Source organism: Dipodomys spectabilis, unplaced genomic scaffold (assembly GCF_019054845.1).
Source record: "Dipodomys spectabilis isolate Male_0828 unplaced genomic scaffold, ASM1905484v1 ptg000638l, whole genome shotgun sequence".
Taxonomy (NCBI): Eukaryota; Metazoa; Chordata; class Mammalia; order Rodentia; family Heteromyidae; genus Dipodomys; species Dipodomys spectabilis.
In genome coordinates this window covers 842,125-861,692 of record NW_024871315.1, presented here as the reverse complement: position 1 = coordinate 861,692, position 19,568 = coordinate 842,125, and the positions used below count along the sequence as shown (strand labels likewise).

The 19,568-nt window shown below is 34.3% G+C and overlaps 1 non-coding gene across 1 annotated transcript; it reads left to right on the top strand.

Annotated features, from left to right (window-relative positions):
• The first annotated feature begins 4,342 nt into the window (after positions 1–4,342).
• LOC122101189 lies at positions 4,343–4,445 on the top strand. The gene has a single exon (XR_006146329.1). It is a non-coding gene; the product is annotated as a U6 spliceosomal RNA (small nuclear RNA).
• Positions 4,446–19,568: the final 15,123 nt, after the last annotated feature.

Sequence of the window (19,568 nt, the reverse complement as noted above, 5' to 3'; positions counted from 1 at the left end):
GTCGAATGTGTCAAAACCTACCCATTTGAAGAGATAAGAGGAGATGCTGGGAAGATGGCTCAGTGGTAGAGTTCTTGCTTTGCATGCATGAGGCCTGGGTTCAATTCTTCAGCACCACATAAAAAGAAAAAGCTGGAAGTGGTGCTGTGGCTCCAGTGGTAGAGCACTAGCCTTGAGATGAAGAGCTGAGGGACAGCGCCTAAGCCCAGAGTTCAAGGTCTACACTGGAGTGGAGCTTGTATTGAGTACATAACAAACTGCTTCATGTATTTGGCAAGTTACCTGTCTCCAGTGTGCCGTAAGAATAGGACTATCATATAAATTAATAAATTACTTTAAAAAAAGAGATAGGAGTGGTAAAAGAATTTTTAGAGACAAATACATCTTCAACATATTTGATTCCAAACATTATGTCTAAGGCATATTCAACAAGTAGTGAAACTTGTGTTGTCTGTAACTATGTGTCTTTCTCCATGTGTGCATGTGTACATGTGTGTATGTATGTATTTTTGTGTATAGTAACATGCATGTATACATATATAAGGGCATATACACACATATATGCATTTAAAAATAAATATACATATACAAATATATGTGTATATATTTATATCAGTTGTTCAATGATTTAATCTATAGTTCCCAGCACATTGTCATTCTCACAAAGTGTACATGATAAACTGCTCTGAGGTTCCGTGCTCTATGATGGGCATCCTTTGTAATCACTTCCCCCATTACCTTGTTTTTCATCCCTGAATATATTAGGTCTACTTTCCACAGGAAAGCGTTGTTTTCATTACATGTATTTACTTATAATAAAAGAAAAAGGTCGTTTGTAAAAGAAAAAAGAAAACGAACTTTTAGGTCAGAGGTTAAAAGTATCCTATCCGTTTCAATGATTCCTATGAGATAAAATTTATAACAGTAGTAAAAGTGAAAAGGAATTCCTAGATCTGTTGTTTTGCCATTTAGAATAGAAATGAATAACATCACGTCACTGTTATAACTCTTAAAGAATGCAAGGGTAACTGATGGTCGCTATCATGTTCCCACAAAACCAGTGGATTCTGAAGGAATTAATAGTAGACCAGCAGAAATTCTTTTTTTTTTTTTTATTGTGAAAATACTGTACAGAGGGTTTATAATTACATGGGCAAGACGGTGAGTACATTTCTTATCAAGCATTGTAGCCTCCTCCTTTGTTTACCCTTCCTATCTCTTCCCATCTTTCCTCCCACCCCTCCTCCCCCCCCCCCCAAGTTGTAAAGTTCGATTTTGACATGACAACTTGTACTTCTCATTGTTGCAACAGGTCCACCTGTATCCTTATTTAAACGACTTGTTTTTCCACTTCCCCTCCACAAATTATACCGACATCAAATATAGTGAAAGCAGGGGTTATACTGTAGGGGAGGGACATATTAGGGTGAGGTGGTATGACAATGTTGTTTTGATTTGCATTTTTTTATGGCTAGGGAGGTTGAGCATTTTTTCATGTGTCTATTGGCCATCCTTCTTTCTTCTTCAGAGAAGTTTCTCTTTAAGTCATTAGCCTACTTATTTATTTGGCAGTTGTTTCTTTGAGGATTTATTGTTGGGGGATTTAATTTTTTGAGTTCCAAGTATATTTTAGATATGAGACCCTTGTCCGTTTTATGGCTAGTGAAGATCTTCTCCCAATCTGTGGGCTTTCTATTGATCTTGCTAGCTATGTCCTTTGCCATGCAGAAGCTCTGCAACTTCATGCAATCCCATTTGTCCAACCTTTCTTTGATTTGTTGTGTTTCCGGGTCTCTATTCAGAAAATTTCAGCCAGAGCCAAGGAGACCTAGGGTTTCTCCTATTCCATCCTGTAATGTTTTCAGAGTGTCTGCTTTGACTCCGTGGTCTTTGATCCATTTGGAGTTGATTCTGGTGCAGGGTGATATATAAGGATCTAGCTTTAGTTTTCTACAAGTAGTTAAGCAATTTTGACAGCACCATTTACTGAAGAGGCTGTCTTTCTTCCATTCTATTTTTTTAGCTCCCTTATCAAAGATTAGATGACTATAGGTCTTTAGGTTCATTTCTGGGTTTTCAATTCTATGCCATTTGTCCTGAAGTCTGTTCTTGTGCCAGTACCAAGCTATTTTGATTACTATGGCTTTATAGTAGAGTTTGAAATTTGGTATTGATATTCCTCCAGCAGTGTTCTTTCTATTGAGGAGCGTTTTTGTTATTCGGGGTCTTTTATTATTCCATATGAATTTTTGGATTGCCTCTTCTATTTCCTTGAAGAATGAGGTTGGAATTTTGATAGGTATTGCATTAAATTTGTAGATAGCCTTGGGAAGTATTGCCATTTTCACGATGTTAATCTTTCCAATCCAGGAGCATGGGAGTTTTTCCCATTTTCTAAGTTCTGTTTTGATTTCCTTTTTCAAGTTTTTAAAGTTTTCACCATAGAAGAGCAGCAGACATGGAGCATGAAAGAGAAAGAGAGGAAATGGGAGAGTGAAAGAGAAAGAGAAATATCACAATACTGAAAGTGCATAACAGATAAACAAGAGCAGTATGAGAATATTCATACTGCTGTCTTTAGACTCTACATATATATTTGAAGGTATTTGATGTATGATAACCCATCAAAATGAAATATAAAGTTATTTTGTTAAAAATAAAAATGTCTCAGGAGAAATTTTAAATGTAAAAACAATCTTCATGGAAGCAAACTCTGAGCTATTTCATGACTTTGAAAAGTATGACAATTCACAATGATATAAAAAGGTATTCATATATTTAATAACATAACCCAAAGCAGAAAGCAAATGTTGGATAATTGATTTTTTAAAAAACATTCTGTCAGGTGCTTGGAAGGTGGCTCAGTGTTAGAGTGCTTGCCTTGCATGCATGAGGCCCTAGATTTGATTTCTCAGCACCACATAAGCAGAAAAAGATGGAAGTGGTGTTGTGGCTCAAGTGGTAGCACTAGCCTTGAGCTGAGGGACAGCACCTAGGACCCAGAGTTCAAGCCCCATTACGAGCAAAATCAAAATATAAAACAAAACTAAACACAGTCTCTCACTTTTGTGGCCTCAACTCTTTAAAATCACTGCTTCAGCCTCTGGGTAAGATTTTAGGTGTGGACATTTATCAACATTCCTGATTCAGACTCTACTTCATAACTTTTTAAATAAATATTTTGTTCTTAATTTTCCTCTTCATAAATTCACATGCACCTATAAAAAATGGTTTGGCCATCCCAGTAACCTTCTCCAAGTACTTCATAATGATGACTTACAAAAAGTTGTATTATATTACAACAAGGAAAACAATGCTACAAATAAGAAAAACCAATAATTAAATATTAATGATTAATAAAATGAAAAACAAAACAATTACCAGTGTTTTCAGTATTTGAAGGGTACTACGTATTAGATTTTACTATTTTCTCATATTCCTGTACATTTAAAACTGCCTAAGATTATGATGTTCAACAAGAGTTTTAAAGGCTATGAGCAGTCTTTAAAGTTACCCATTAAGATTACTATTTATGGCTCATCTCATCATTTGTATATGGCTTATATCATTATTTGTTCCTCACTAACATCTAAAAAAAGGAAGCCCTATATTTTTAATAGAAACTATGTAGTTAAAAGTCTTAACTCTTTATTTTGCTCCTTTACACAAAGACTTTGCAACTTCTCATTAGTAAAATTTCTATAAACTCTGAAATGTACATACTTAGTAGCATATGTCTGCTACCATAAATCTTAAATACTTTATCAAAAAGTTTTATGACCTGGGGCTGGGTAGGTGGCTTCGTGGTAGAGTGCTTGCCTTGCATGCATGAAGCCCTGGGTTCGATTCCTTAGCACCACATAAGCAAAAAGAAAAAAGTTGGAACTGGCACGTTGGTTCAAGTGGTAGAGCAGTAGCTTTGAGCTGAAGAGCTGAGGGACAGCGCCCAGTCCCAGAGTTCAGGCCCCACTCGCAGACTCCCACCCCAAAAAAAATTTATGTTCTGCCAAACAGTCCTAGTTTTGGCATATATAAGCAAATTCCCAAAATTAAATATGTTTAAAACATTAAAACTTAAAAAAAACCTTAACACTTGCTTCAGTGTTCATTATGACAGGTGCCTTGTATAAAATAATTGAATTCCTCCTCTTACACATCTCTTGAACAACAAATATCTGGAATTACTTTGTTTTTGACATGTCAGTCTTTATTCTTAAATGTGTGCTTATGTAAGAAGTACATGGTTCTAAAATTTCATGGCAATTCTTTTGAGCTTACTTTTTGTTGAAGTGTCTAGTTTAAGAAAATAAATTACACTTTATATATAAAAAATGTTCTATGCTCAATTCAGCATCAAGTACTCTAACATTGGAACAATACAGAGAAGATTAGAATGGCCCCTGAGAAAGGATGACAGGCAAATTCCTGAACCATTCCATACTTTTACAACAACAGATGCTGGAGGGGATGTAGCCACAAGAGAACTGTACTGCCTTCTTGGTGGGAGTGTAAACTTATTCAACCCTTTGGAAAGTACTATGGAGGTTCCTCAAAAGACTCCACATAGAGCTCCCCTATGACCCAGGAATCCCACTTTTGTACATTTACCCAGATGATCACAAATAAGACCACACTAAAGCTACCAGCACAACTATGTTTACTGCAGCATTATTTACCATCGCTAAGATCTGAAACCAACCCAGATGCCCCTCAGTAGATGAATGGATCAAGAAAATGTGGTATTTATATCAATGGAATTCTATTTCTCCATCAGAAAGAATGGCATCGCCCAATTTGTTAGAAAATGGAAAGACTTGGAAAAAAATATTAAGTGATGTAAGCCAGATCCAGAGAAACATAGGCCTTATGTTTTCCTTAATTTTTAATAACTATTTTATGTCTGAGATAAGCAGAAAAGGTTAAAAGCTTTGCACATATGACCAGATTAGGCAAATCAAACCCAAGATAGGAACACACGTGTGTTTTTCTCTTGCTTGTTATTGATTCTAACGTACTTATAACAGGTGATGTGTTTTTTTTTGTTTCTTTATATGTTCCTCCCCCATGCTATAACCCGTTTACACTGTATTTGAAGTTAGTGCGCCCACATCTTGTATATACGTTCCTCTAATTTGGGGAGGGAAAGGAAAAAAAACAAGATGCTTAAATAGGGATACAGGTTGACCCATTATAACAATGAGATGCACAAGACACTATGATGAAAAATGAACTTTACAATTTAGGCAGGGGAAGTGTACTTAGGGAGGGGAGTGTGCTTGTAGAGGTGGGAGGGAAGGGATGGTAGGGGAACATAAAGGAGGAGGTAACAACGCATGTTAGGAAATGTACTCATTACCTTGCTCATGGAAATGTGACCCCTGTGTACAGAATTTTACAATAGAAAACATATAACATGTTCTGAGATGGAAGAGTTTATTTCCTTTATTTTACTCATATAATATTGTTAACAAAGAAATTAATGCAAAACACTAATATGAAGGTATTTTGAATGCGTGTGTGTGTGTGTGTGTGTGCAAGAGCGTGTGTTCTCATCCAATTGCATGTATGTTGGTGTGCTCAGAGTTTGAAATCAGGGCTTCAAAGTCTTGCTAGGCCTTTCCTCTCTAGATTGGTGAGCTATTATATGAGCTACATCTCCATTCCTGGCCTGTTGCTAATTCATTGAAATTTTTGAAAAATAATCCTATGAATTTATTTTTTCCTCATTGGTTTCCAACTGTTATCCACAGATCTCTAGCTTCAGTGTTGATATGGCGAATAGTTAGGTTTACAGATGTGACCAACCAGCGCAAGTCTTTTAGAATAATTTTAAAAGTAGAAGAAAGTTTACTTCACGGGGTCCTGTTTTATCATTAATTTTTAAAGCGTTTTGGAGTGATTATATGCAATTTTTTTTCGTTTTTTTGGATTCTTAACACAATAAGTGAAAATATTTAAAAGTTTTAGTACTTTTTAAAAAGGAAACAGGAACTATGGGACTGAAGAAATTTTTCTCTTATAAGCTCAGCTCTGTGCATGATAACCCAATGTCACCAACACAATCTGTGTTGAAGACCAAATGTAACAGAAAACTATCACCATGAGCAATAATTGCTATGCTATTATTTCTTGGAAATATGAATATTGAATTGAGAGTGTAAGAGAATGGAGAGATTTTACCTACCTTTTGTGTATTGCTGAAAGACTTTTGGAAACTTTGACTCATTTCTTTGCTCAAAGTGTGTGTTTGAGCCATGCACTTACTGCCTTTAATTACAATTTTTCCAAACACTAAAATGGTAATAACATTAGCTTTATAGAAAATGTTATCTTAAGAATTAAGGGAAATAAAACTTGTGAAATACTTAACACAAACGTCTATGAATGAGTTTGAGTTTAGCCAGAAGTTTTTAAAATACTAAAAAGAATGCGATAAGTATTACAGAAACCATTACATGTAGTGAGCAATCAGAAGTAATGTTATCTATTGACCATGCTCTGCTTCCAAGGAAGCCAGGTGGATAACTTCTCATGCTGTAAATCAAACTGGTTATCTTATGTCTTGTGTGTGTAAAAATATCAGGGACAGAATGATGAAGGAATGTTGTAGACTGAGGTGAAGTCCATATGAAAATGTGCAAAACTGATAAAACATAAAAGTATCTTAGTAGTAAATTGTGTTTTACATTATTTAAATTACATCACAAAGTTAAGAAAGACCTAGAAAAATGAATTCTCTTTTTGATGTCCTATCATAGGTCCTTGGATCAACTCTTTCCTCATTCTTGTAGAGGTATCATCAGATGAGATGAACTATATTATTTTTTTGTTTGCTTCCTTCCATTTATTCTTCATTTGACACCTCAACTAATTGAGACTGAAAGAAACCAAGGGAAATTAGACACACAGGCTTTGGAAAGAACAATCAATGTCAAATAAATAAAACACATACAGCCTTGGAAAAAGTCTGACTAAATTGAGTTATATAGTCTCAAGCGTCAACAGAAAATGATTAAGAAATATCATGCTATTGATAATTGAAAATGATAGGAGTTGCTTAATATTTTTCCTTTCTACTACTTTGAATTAATTATTGATTTTGTATAGAGAGATTAAAGATGAGATTAACAAGAAACTAGATTAAAAATGGACAAAAGATCTGAATAGACATATTCTTCTTAAAGCCCTGAAAAATCGCCAGTAAGTTTACAAAGTTGTTTAATACAACTCCTATGCTGGCTTAATGTTTTGTGAGCAGAAGTCATTAGAGAAATGTAATTCAAAATTACTATGATACTACTTCATAACTACTATAACTTTTATCAAAAAGATCAAAGGAATCAGGTGTGGTGGCAAAAGATTTTAATTCTAAGCATTTAGGAGGTTGGATAAGTCTAAGGCCAGTCTGGGGTACTGCACATAGCAAAAACCGGCACTTTATTACCTTTTAACAAAGGTAATAATGTTGGTGAGAGTGTGGAGAAAAGGAGATTTTCTACACTCTTCTTCAAAATACAGATTAGTGTTCTCCTTGCAGAAAGTAATATGCAGTTTTCTATAGAACTCCAAAATTAAAATATCATCTGCCCCACCAATCATGTGATTATTTCTCTCTGGGTAACTCAAATATATCTGTAGTTCATTGTTATTCACATCATTCACAACAACAGCCAATATATAAATCAAAGTTCAGTGTTCAACTACAGACTAATAAAGCAACCGTGATACATGCACAAATATCTTTCTCTGTTTCATTCTTAAAATAGCAAGATGCTTATGCCATAAGCCACAACTTACAATGACCTGAAGGATGAATTCTAAATGAAGAAAAATAATGTACTCTGATCTTTGTAACACACACACACACACACACACACACACACACACACACACACACACACACACACAAACCAACCTCAAACATTAAGAGAGAAATTTTTTAAAAAGTAAAATAAAGTGGAATTACTGTGGCACTTAGGTCACAATGTAGAAGATAGTAGATATACTGGTTGAACCGGTATAGAGTCGTAATGTACAACATGAGGATACAGGGGACAACACTGGCCTTACATAGGAATGAAGCTAAATTAGTACGAGTTGTTTTTCCGAGTAGGGGTTGCTCTTTTATTTGTTCTTCCTTCAGTAATGGATAAGATGAACGTAATTCTTTAAATATTCCTGCCTATTTGTAGAAATAATAACAAACAATATAGCAATAATGTTGCATGCTCAACATAGAACAAAATGTCAAATTAAACTACATGAGATTATCCTTGATGTAAACTAATTATTACAAATAAAAGAAACCATGGGACCTATGTTTCTTTAAGTCTGGCTTACTTCACTTAATATGATTTATTTCCAAGATCTTCCATTTCCTCAAAAATGAGATGGTAGCTTTCTTTCTGATGGAAATATAGGATTTTGTGTGTGTATGTGTGTGTGTGTGTGTGTGTGTGTGTGTGTGTGTGTGTGTGTGTGTGTGTGTGTGTGTCCAGTCGTGGGGCCTGAACTCTGGGCCTGGGCACTTTCCCTCAGCTCTTCAGCTCAAGGTTAGCACTCTACCACTTGAGCCACAGCGCCACTTCCGGCTTTTTTTCTTTTTGCTTATGTGGTGCAGAGGAATCGAATCCAGGGACACAGGAATGCAAGGCAAGTGCTCTACCACTGAGCCACTTCCCCAGCCCTGGAAGCATAGTAGTGCATGTATGTATATCTCTCTGTTGTGTGTGTGTGTGTGTGTCATTTTCTTGATCCATTCAGCTACTGAGGGGCATCTGAGTTGATTCCATATCTTAGCTAGGGTAAATACTACTGTAAGAAACATAATTGTGCTGGTAGCTTTAGTGTAGCCTTGTTTGTGGTCACGTTGTTAAATGCCCAGAAGTGAGATTACTGGGTAATAGGGGAGCATTATTGTGTACATCAAGGATAACCATAGTAGATGAACAGATTAGCTCAAAGCTATGTACATATGACACTATAAGGTGATTCCAAGTGAAATAAACTCCAATACATGTTCTTTGTTGTTGTTCTTAATGTACTATGGGATTTGTTTTTATTTTTGTTTTATTTGTGTTTTCCCCACCTATGGTTTATCGCCTGAAGTCACTGTATTGGATTTTGATGCCCTATGTATTGTAATTATGTTGATCTGAACTTGGGAAAGGAAATAGAAAAAACAAAATGGTGAGACAAAGGACAAATGGGTAACCTAAACAACTGTGATACTCACAAAACAAAATGTTGGAAATAATCTTGGGGGGGCGGCATTGGGTTGGAGGGAGAAACATTGGAGAAGGGGTAACAAGTTATAAAAGAAATGAATTCATTACCTTACTTATGTAACTAACCCCCCTCCCCGTACTTTATCTTGACAATACAATTTAAATAAAAAATAAAATAAAATATATGTGAGCAGCAATACAGGAGATATGAGTGGGGGCAACAGCTGTGGAGATCAGTAATTTTACTTTTACATAAGAAGTAATAACCTAGCATACAGATTTTCAGCCTCATGTCAGCCATTAAAAAGGGAAAACAAAATGCACAATCAGCAAACCAGTAGAGATGAAATAGAAAACTAACCGAGGTGAAGAGATGACTTGGGCCAGTAATAACAAATGACACAATTAGGAAACAAATAACAAGCCGCTGAGTTTAAAAAATATTACCCTTAATTCTATTAAATGTTGTTTTCAACACAATTTGTTAACACTATAATTTAAATCACAATTTAATAATATATCATTTTAATAATAAGTTACTCATTTTTTATTTCTTAATATTGAATGTTTAATATGTAATATGTAATGTTTAAATAGCCAGCTATAGAAAAGAAGAAAGTGAAACTAATTTTAATAATATATTTCATGAATTGTAAAATTGAATAGCATTAGAATCTAAACAAATAACATATCATTATTGTTTCTTTTCTGTGAATTAATGTAATAATTCAAATTGTATTCTACACTTAGCACTCATCTTAACATGAAATAAATTATTGCACATGACTCTTGGTATTAGGTGGAAGGGTTCAGCACTGTGGTAAAATTCACACCACACAATACATGAGGATATTACTCCTCTCATCTAGCTTAAATTGTGGAAAATTGATTTCTAAATGCATGTTAAATTCCTGTGTAGGTGACATCTATACAATTATACACAATTATTGTCACGAGGAGTATTTCAGATGACAAAAGTCATATTCATTAATAAAATATTTATTATTTTGTACCAAATAAATATTTATAGAGCGACTGAATTTCTGAGTAGATGCTGGTTTATATGTGCCAGATTATATGTATTGAGGCTTATTTTATATTCCTGACATTGTTTCTACAGTTGGAGTTAATTTTCCATAAGGGGTTAATTGTATTATATTGGATATATGAAAGTAAACTGAATGTTTATTCCATTAATACTTTGACACTTGTCTAATCCCAATATAAATAATCCATGTGTTTGAAGTAATGAAAATAACAAAAAATATAAGCCAGATAAGTCATTCTGTAGTAGAAAAGAATTTTCACCTTTGTTTTGATAGTTGGTCCTCTTTACACTACAGAATATTCTTGGGAAAATGTGTTCCAGACTGGTCACAACTGTAGAAATATTATGGTTTGATTTATCAAAAGAGAAGGAAGGAAGGGGAACCTTCCTTCCAAAAGTTTGCCCCCAGGGATGTGATCTGCTTTATGGTGGTGACTTGGAAATGAACATTTTTCACAGTCAACCTTGAAAAGCCATCTAGATAGACCATTTCTGTAAGTGGATTATTACAGTTATTCTGATATTATGAAATACATTGTACTTCTATTATCTCAGCTTTTCCTTTTTTCCTAGAACCTGAAATAAGTTCATCTTTAATTAACATTTAATACATTTCTTTTTTTTTACTGACAGCAAGTCTGGGTGTAATTTTGATTTTTTATCTTTCCAATATAATATAAATTATGTTTTGACCAGTCACTTTGGAAAAATGAGTGATGTTCATGCACACTATTTTGGTGGCTTTAAGTAAATTGAGAGTTAATGTGGTATGGTAGTTCTTTTGCCTAATTGACTGAAGCATTAGATTATTCATGCATAAACCTGAGCATTGAACTTTTAAAATTTTATATATAAAAGAGTCCCCAAAGATTTACTTTAAACTGATAATGGAGAGGGGGTTGTCTTCATGTCTAAACTTTATATTTATTTTTATAAAAGTAATGATGTTCACTGGAGAAATATAAAAGATGCGAACATATTCCAAAAGAGAAAAGATTTATTTATTAAAAAATAGAAAAGAGTAAAATAGTCACATTTCTTGCTTGAGACTGCATAAATTTCATATTAATATAGCTCAAGATGAGACTCAGAGATAAATTCATATTTATATTACTGAGAGTTAAATCACAATATAAGCTACATAGGTATTTTAAGAAATTGGTGATTCAAAGCCCTACATACCTAATGGATGAAGAATAGAATTGAAAATAGCAGAGGAAAACAAATCAACATGCAGGTGTTATGATATTATAATAAAGAAATGAAAGAAATGAAGCTTTTGCCTGCTGAAGGAGAAAGTTTAGCCTGTAATTTCAATGTAAGGCATCAGTTGTAATGAGTTTAAAGTCTTTTTCCTACAAGATATCCAAGAGTACTATATTCATCCTCTGAAGAGTAAAGAAGTAATTATTTTCATTAGCTTTGCTTAAAATTAATTTAATTGTAGCAAGTAGGTTAAAACGTCTGCCGATGTAATAACATACATTTCATATTATTACTGTCTCTTCATACAAGCCTGAAATCACTATTTTATAGTAACACAAGCAGAAAAAAGAAAATAACCTGGTACAACCATCACATACCCTAAATTAGGTGAAAAACTCCACAATAAAAACTGAACCTGAGGAAGTGGAAAAACAATGGCAGAATAACAACAGAAAATTACCCTAGCTCTATCTAATGAAACAGAGATTTAGAGTCCTATACAAAGTCTACTTCTAGTGGATCAAACCAAGCCAAGCCAGCTATAATTATATATAGATATGCAATTCAAAAGAAGTTTTTTATACTGTCTTCACAAGAAAACAACTATTTATGAAAATTACCCAGCCATTCATGTGACTACTGTGACTGTGTTAGGCAACATGTTCAAAAGCAGAGATGCAGTGTGGAAATAAAAGGGCCACATGGGAAAAAAGCAGGAACAGTGACAGCCACATCCAAACACAGACATAATTCACCTTACCACTGGACAGTTCAAACTGTCATTGGAACCACATTTATTTTTTTTTTTGGGTCCCGTCCAGGGGCATGAACTCTGGGCCTGGGTGTTGTCCCTCAGCGCTTCAGCTCAAGGCTAGCGCTGTACCACTTCCGGCTTTTTTCTTTTTGCTTATGTGGTGCTGAGGAATCAAACCTAGGGCCTCAGGCATGCAAGGCAAGCGCTCTACCACTGAACCACCTTCCCAGCAAGAACCACAAGTATTTATTAACATGACAACATCTCACCACAACTGCTGTCTATAAAAACCTAATTCCAGAAAACAAAGGAAAATAGAAGACCAAACCAAGACCTGGCAAATCAACAAGAACATAGATAGTCACCTTTTAAGATCATAGATCTCCCAAATGAAAGCCAAGACATCCTTCAAGTGGACAGAACCAATCAGAAATTTAAAAAATGGATGTCAAGATAATATAATTCACACATTAAATAAGCAGGCCTTACAACAGGCAATCAAGGACCTAGAAGATACTTTCCAAATTATATTTCAAATACTGCTGAAAAATGTGATTAACGAAAAGATACAAAACATCTACAAGGAAATTTGTGAACAAGATGAGACCAACCAAAGATTAGCAAAATAATTCATGGAGTCTACAAACAGAAAGATAAATAATTTCTGAGAAGTCAAAGGAGTATAAGGGAAAAAACGATGCCTAGTTAAAAGATATGAAAGAAGACACAGCTAAAAAAAGTCCCCTAACACTCTTACCCAAAGAAAAGATGTAAAGAAAGTCCACACAAAACATAAAACAAAGTTTTAATAAAGAGAGAAGCCCTAAAATATGAGCAATGAGAAAACAGGGAAATCAAAAAGAAAGTAGAAAGTCTCCACAACGAATAGATGACATAGAAGATAATCTCAGGTCTCCACAGCGAATAGATGACATAGAAAATAATCTCAGGTCTCAAAGACAGAATAGGTCTAATAGGAAAGAGGAGATAATCATTTAGAACCAAACCAAGAAATAAGAAACGATCTTGCTGGAAGTTCAAGACAGTTAGAAGATCAAACTTGGGGAAACAGGTATCAAGAAGGAGAAGAGCAGGAAACAAAGTGGATGGGAAACATATTACAGAATTCTAGCAGAGAAAATGTCAAACATCCAAAGAGATAAGCTCATTCAGAGAAGAGAAGCCTTTAGAACACCAAACGGAGAATACCAGAACAGAACAACCCACCACCACATTATAATCCATTAGAGGATCATTAGAGATCAAGGAAAGGATGCTTAAAGCTCTCATCAGAAAAGACTGATTATATAAAAAAGATACATAGTCAGAATAATTACAGATTTCTTAGCTGATATGGTCAAAAGGAGAGCCTGGGATGATAAATGGCAAACATTAAAGGTAAACAAATACCAAGCGTAAATAGGGTCCCAAACCAAACACTCCTTTACATTTAAAGGATATATAAAAATATTTTTGACAAAGAGAACTTGGAACAATGAATCTCCAACGTGAAAGTAGAAGAATATTGAACAGGAACTGAGGGAAGAGAATCAGAATATGTCTACAGTGTAAAATACTGGATGTGTGTTGCAGATACAAAATCATCTTCTATAGGTTCATTTAGTGAAACTTGTCATCCTCTATTGAAAGCAAAATTTCCATATACAGATTTCCAGTTACTTTGCTTACCTATCATTTCTGATCACAAATCCTCTTATGAAATTTTATATTATCTTTGAAAAAAATAAAATGATTTGCATATACTTATCATCTGAAGCAAATACAGTCTGTTTTTACATCTTTCATTCTGTGACAAACCCTTATTTTTTTGTTTCCCGGATTGCTGAAAAATGTATTCTTGGAAATAGGATATTGACAGTAAATCTGAGTGTAATTTTCATTTTTTAGCTTTCAAATATAATATAACCTTTGTTTTGACTAGTCATTTTCTAATTCATGAACAATAATATTTTGGTGCCTTTAAGACTTATTGTGGTATTGTAGTTGTTATGTCTAATTGACTGAACCATTAGAGTATTCATGTATAAACCTGAGCATTGAACTTTTTAATTTTTATATCTAAAAGAGTCTCAAAAGGTTTACTTTAAAGAAATAATGGAGGGGGCTTGTCTCCATGTTCAAAACTTTAAATGTATTTCTATAAAAGTACAGGAAATACATCATGTTCACTGGAGCAATATAAAAGGTGAGAAAAAACAGAAAAAAAAGAAAAAAGAAAAAAGAAAAAATCAACACTAAAAGGTGAGAACATATTGCTGAAGAGAAAAGATTTATTGATTAGATTAAATAACAGAAAAGAGTAAAATAGTCAGTTTCCTTGCTTGAGACTGCATACATTTCACATGAATGTAGGTAAAGATGAGACTCAGACAAAAATTCATATTTATTTTACTGAGATTCAAAAAATAATATAAGCAATATAGGTATTTTAAAGAACTGGTCATTCAAAGACCTGGATTCCTAATGGATGAAGAATGGAATTGAAAATAGCAGACGAAAACAAATCAACATTCAGGTATTATGATATTGTAACACTATTATGAAAGAAATGAAAAGAAAGAAAGTTTAGCCTGTAATTTCAATGTAAGGCATCAGTTGTAATGAGTCCAATTTCTTTTCCTACAAGATATCCAAGAGTACTATACTCATCCTCTGAAGAGTAAAGAAGTAATCATTTTTATTAGCTTTGCTTAATATTAATGCATTTATAGCAAATAGGTTAAAATGTCTGCTCCCTTTCATTCGATGTAATAACTTACAATTCATATTATTACTGTCTCTTCATACAAGGCTGAAATCACTATTTCAAAGTAACACAAACATAAAAAAAGAAAATAACCTGGTACAACCATCGCATACCCAAAATTAGGTGAAAAACTCCACAATAAAAACTGAACCTGAGGAAGTGGAAAAATAATGGCAGAGAAACAACAGAAAATTACCCTAGCTCTATCTAATGAAACAGAGATTTAGAGTCCTAGCAGGTACTCCACTTCTAGAAGGTCAAAGCAAGTCAGCTATAATTATATATAGATCCACAATACATAAAAAGATTTTATATTATCATCACAAAAACACACAAATCTATGAAAAGTTACCCAGCTAGTCAGGTGACTGCTGTGACTGTGGTGGGGGAACATGTTCAAAAGCAGAGCTGCAGGTGGAAATAAAAGGGCCACATGAGAAAAAAATCAGGGACAGAGACAGCCACATCCAAACACAGACACACTTCACCTTACCACTGGACAGCTCAAACTGTCATTGGAACCAAAAGTATTAACATGACAACATCTCACCACAACTGATCTCTCCTCCTACACTTAATGGGCTAGACAAAAACTTAATTCCAGAAAATCATAAGAGAAGTCTATACCAACACCTGGCAAATCAACCAAGAACATAGAGAGTCAAATATTAAGATCATAGATGCTCTAAATGAAAGCCACGACATCCTTCAAATGTACAGAACCAATCAGAAAAATACACAAAAAAAGTGATGTCAAGGTAGTGTAATTCACACAGTAAATAAGCAGGCATTACAACAGGCAATCAAGGACATAGAAGGTAGTTTTCAAAATACATTACAAATAGTGCTGAAAAATGTGATTACCGAAAAGATACAAAACCTCTACAAGGAAATTTGTGAACAAGATGAGACCAACCAAATATTAGCAAAATAATTCAGGGAGACTACAAAGAGAAAGATAAGTAAATTCTGAGAAGGCAAGGGAGTCCTAGGAAAAAATAGATGTCTAGTTAAAACTTATGAGAGAAGACACAGTTAAAAGACCAACTCCCAACCCCCCTATTCAAAGAAAAGATGTAAAGAAAGTCCACACAAGCCCCAAAACAAAACCTTAATAAAGATAAAAGCCATATAAAGTGACCGTTTTGAAGACAGATAAATAAAAATCTATGAAGAATATCTCCACAGAGAATAGATTACATAGAAGATAATCTCAAGCATCAAAGACTGAATAGGTCTAACAGGAAAGAAGAGATAATCATTTAGAACCAATCAAAGAAATAAGAAACGATCTTGCAGGAACTTCAAGATTCAGTTAGAAGATAAAACATGGGGGAGATAGGTATCAAGGAGAAGAGCAGGAAACAAAATGGATAGGAAACATATTACAGAATTCTAGCAGAGGATACCCTAAACAGGCTGAAGTAGAATTACTAACATAAAATAAAATAGAATTCAAATTAAAATTAGTTAGAAGAGACATTACATACTGATAATGGCAGCTCTACATTAGTAGGATATGTAGAGTCTAAATATCAAAACCCTGAATCCTGGAGCATACCACTTCATCAACCAAATATTACTTAACCTAAAAACACATCTCAACAAATCATTGTCATCCAAGGAAAAACTCAACCAAGAAACTGCAGACCTAAATAACTACATTGACCACCTAGTCCTAACAGACATGTATAGAATATACATTCAGCGTCAGTATATACATTCTTCACAGCAGCTCATGGAAGATTTTCCAAAATAGAACATATCCTATGTCACACGGATATTCTGTCCAAAGAAAAATTAATTGAATTCCCATATCTTGTCAGATCATAAGAGAACTTAGAATTAAATGGCTAAAGCAAATAAAAAATTGTCGAACCCATGAAGCTTGAACAACATGTTGCTGAATGAACAATGGGACACTGAAGGTATTAGAAAAGAAATCTGAGGGGCTGAGAAGGTGGCTTAGTGTTAGAGTGCTTGCCTTGCATGCATGAGGCCCTGAGTTCGATTCCTCAGCACCACATAAGCACAAAGAAAAAAAGCCGGGAGTGGCACTGTGGCTCAAGTGGTAGAGTGCTAGCCTTGAGCTGAAGAGCTGAGGGACAGCACCCAGGCTCAGATTTCAGGCCCCACAACCGGACCGCCCCCCCCCCCAAAAAAAGAAATCTGAAAGTTTCTGGAATTTAACAAAAATGAACACACAAATTACCAGCTCCTCTGGTATTTGCAGTATTTCAAGGAAAATACATAGCTCTGAGGATGTCCATCAAGCAATTGGGGAAATCTCAATTGAATATTTTAATTATGCACCTCAAGCTCCTTGAAAACAGGAACAAACTCAGACACAAAGCAGTACACAGAAACAAATTAAAAAATCAGAAATAACTAAATAAAGACAAAATAAAACATGGAAAGAATCAAAAAATCAGGGTTGGTTTTTTAAATAAATTAACAGACTTGAGAGACCCTTACCAAATCTGACTAAGAAGAGAACTTATATAGGTATATAGATAAAAAGCCAGCAGATTGTGAGATCTTTACTTTCTCTACAACACACAATGGCCTCATATCTCAAATATATTTAGAGCCCCAAAAGTTAACCCCCCCAAAAAAACAAATTCTCAAAGAACCAACAACCCTCTTAATAAGTGGGCTAAAGATTTAAAGAGAGACTTCTCTGAAGAAGAAATATGCATGGCCAATAGACACATGAAGAAATATGCAACATCTATCCATAAAAGAAATGCAAATCAAAGAAACATTGAGAATTCACTTCACCCCAGTTAGAATGACCATTATGAAGAAAACTAATAATAACATACTGGGCTTGTGGGGATGTGGCCAAAAAGGAACATTATTACACTACTGATGGAAATGTAAATTTGTTCAAATATTCTGTAAAGAAATATAGAGGTTCCTCAATAGAGCTCCCCATGACCCAGCAATGATGGATCAAGAAAATGTCGTATATATTCACAACAAAACACTATTCATCAGAATGAATGACATTGCCCCATTTGTAAGGAAATGGAACTACTTGGAAAACATAATAAATCAAACAAGCCAGACCCAAAGAATCATAGGCTACAGGTTTTCACTCATTTGGAAAAACTAGAATATGTCTAGGCTATTTACAATAGCTCAATAGCAATATGAATATCACCATATAAAAATGATGCTTATTGAAAGGAGCTCCAAAAAATGGATAAAAGATGATTGTATACTTAACTCTTTTTACTTATTTCTATTTAGTTTTCACCCTTTGGTTTACTCTCTGTAGTAACTGTTTTTGTTTTCTCAACCCTTTGTCTTATACATGTTAATCTGATTTGGGGAAGGGAAGGGAAATCACAGAAATGGTGGGACAAAGATCAACCAAAGCACCAGTGATATACAGTAGACACTATGTTAGAAATGAACTTCACTACATTGGGGGAGGGGGATGTTAGGGTTGGGGGAAGCAGGAAAAACTGAGGGAGGGATAGCACTGTTAAAAATATACTCATTACTTATGTAAATGTAACCCATCTCTCTATATATCACCTTCATAATATAAAATCCCACCAAAAACAATAAGAGAACTCACCCAAAGAGAGAAAATTAGAGGTAAAAATAAGACAACACAACAGATATAAGCAAAATTGAGAATGTTATAAGAGTACTTTGAAAACCTTATGCCAATCGCCTGGAGAATCCTGGAGAAATTGATGCTTTCCTATACACAATCTGAACCAAGTAGTTACACCTAAGAAGTAATGAAAATGAAATGCAATAAACCACTATCCATTCCAGAAAAATCTAGGACTGAATTAATTTACCATGAAATTAAGGCCTGAAAAGAACTTACAATACTCAGACCTATCTCTTCAATGGAATAGGACGGAAAATGGAATTATCAAACACATTCTTTGAAGCTAGAATTAGACTCTTCCCCAAATCACATAGGGACTCACCAAAGAAAGAGAACTATTAATCCAACTCTTTGGTAAGCATTGATGCTTTTTAATAAAATTCTCACCTAACAATTTCAGCAATTAACAAAAAAAAATCATATGGTACGATCAAATAGGATTCATCCTAGGATAAAATTGGATTCAATATACTTGTCAATAAACATAATACAAACCATCAGCAGAAGCAAGGACAAGAAATACATAATCGTCTATATGGATGTAGAAATAGCTTTTAAGAACCTCCAATAGCCCTTTATGATTAAAAGGTCTGAGAAACTAGGAATACATGGAACATACCTCAGTATGTATGTGACAGAGATAATTAGCATTTACCAAATGGTGGAAGCATGAAGACATTAAAATCAGGAATGAGACAAGGATGTCCACTCTCTCTACTACTCTTTAAAATGGTTGTGGACTTTCTAGCAAGAACAATAGGCAAGAGAAAAACATAAAGGAGATCCAAATAGGGGAAGTAAAACTATCCCTTTTCTCATATGTAATGATCCTGTATTTAAAGGACCCTATAGCTTCCTCCCTCAAGTTAGTAAAGGTGATGTTAACTTTCAGTAATGTAGCAGGGTATAAAAACCACAAGAATCAGTATTAT